Source organism: Tasmannia lanceolata, unplaced genomic scaffold (assembly GCF_043159265.1).
Source record: "Tasmannia lanceolata isolate RefF3 unplaced genomic scaffold, GAP_Taslan_0.1 ptg000019l, whole genome shotgun sequence".
Lineage (NCBI taxonomy): Eukaryota > Viridiplantae > Streptophyta > Magnoliopsida > Canellales > Winteraceae > Tasmannia > Tasmannia lanceolata.
The window spans coordinates 31,825,001-31,825,392 of NW_027518696.1; positions in this window are offsets into that span (position 1 = coordinate 31,825,001).

Sequence of the window (392 nt, forward strand, 5' to 3'; positions counted from 1 at the left end):
CAGCTGGAGCCATCATCCGCGTTGCCATGGCTCGCTTGGCCTTGGCTTGCCAGTCCCCGACACGAGCAATCGCGCATTTTCTTTGCAACCGACCATCAATGCCGCCCAACGAGGCCAGCACGAGCAGTCATCCGCGGTCCCCTGGCCCTGCGCACGTTTGTCTTTGAAACCGAGCATCAATGCCACAGAAAGTGCCGGGGCGCCAGCTGGAGCCATAATCCGCGTTGCCATGGCTCGCTTGGCCTTGGCTTGCCAGTCCCCGACAGGAGCAATCGCGCATTTTCTTTGCAACCGACCATCAATGCTGCCCAACGAGGCCAGCACGAGCAGTCATCCGCGGTCCCCTGGCCCTGCGCACGTTTGTCTTTGAAACCGAGCATCAATGCCACAGA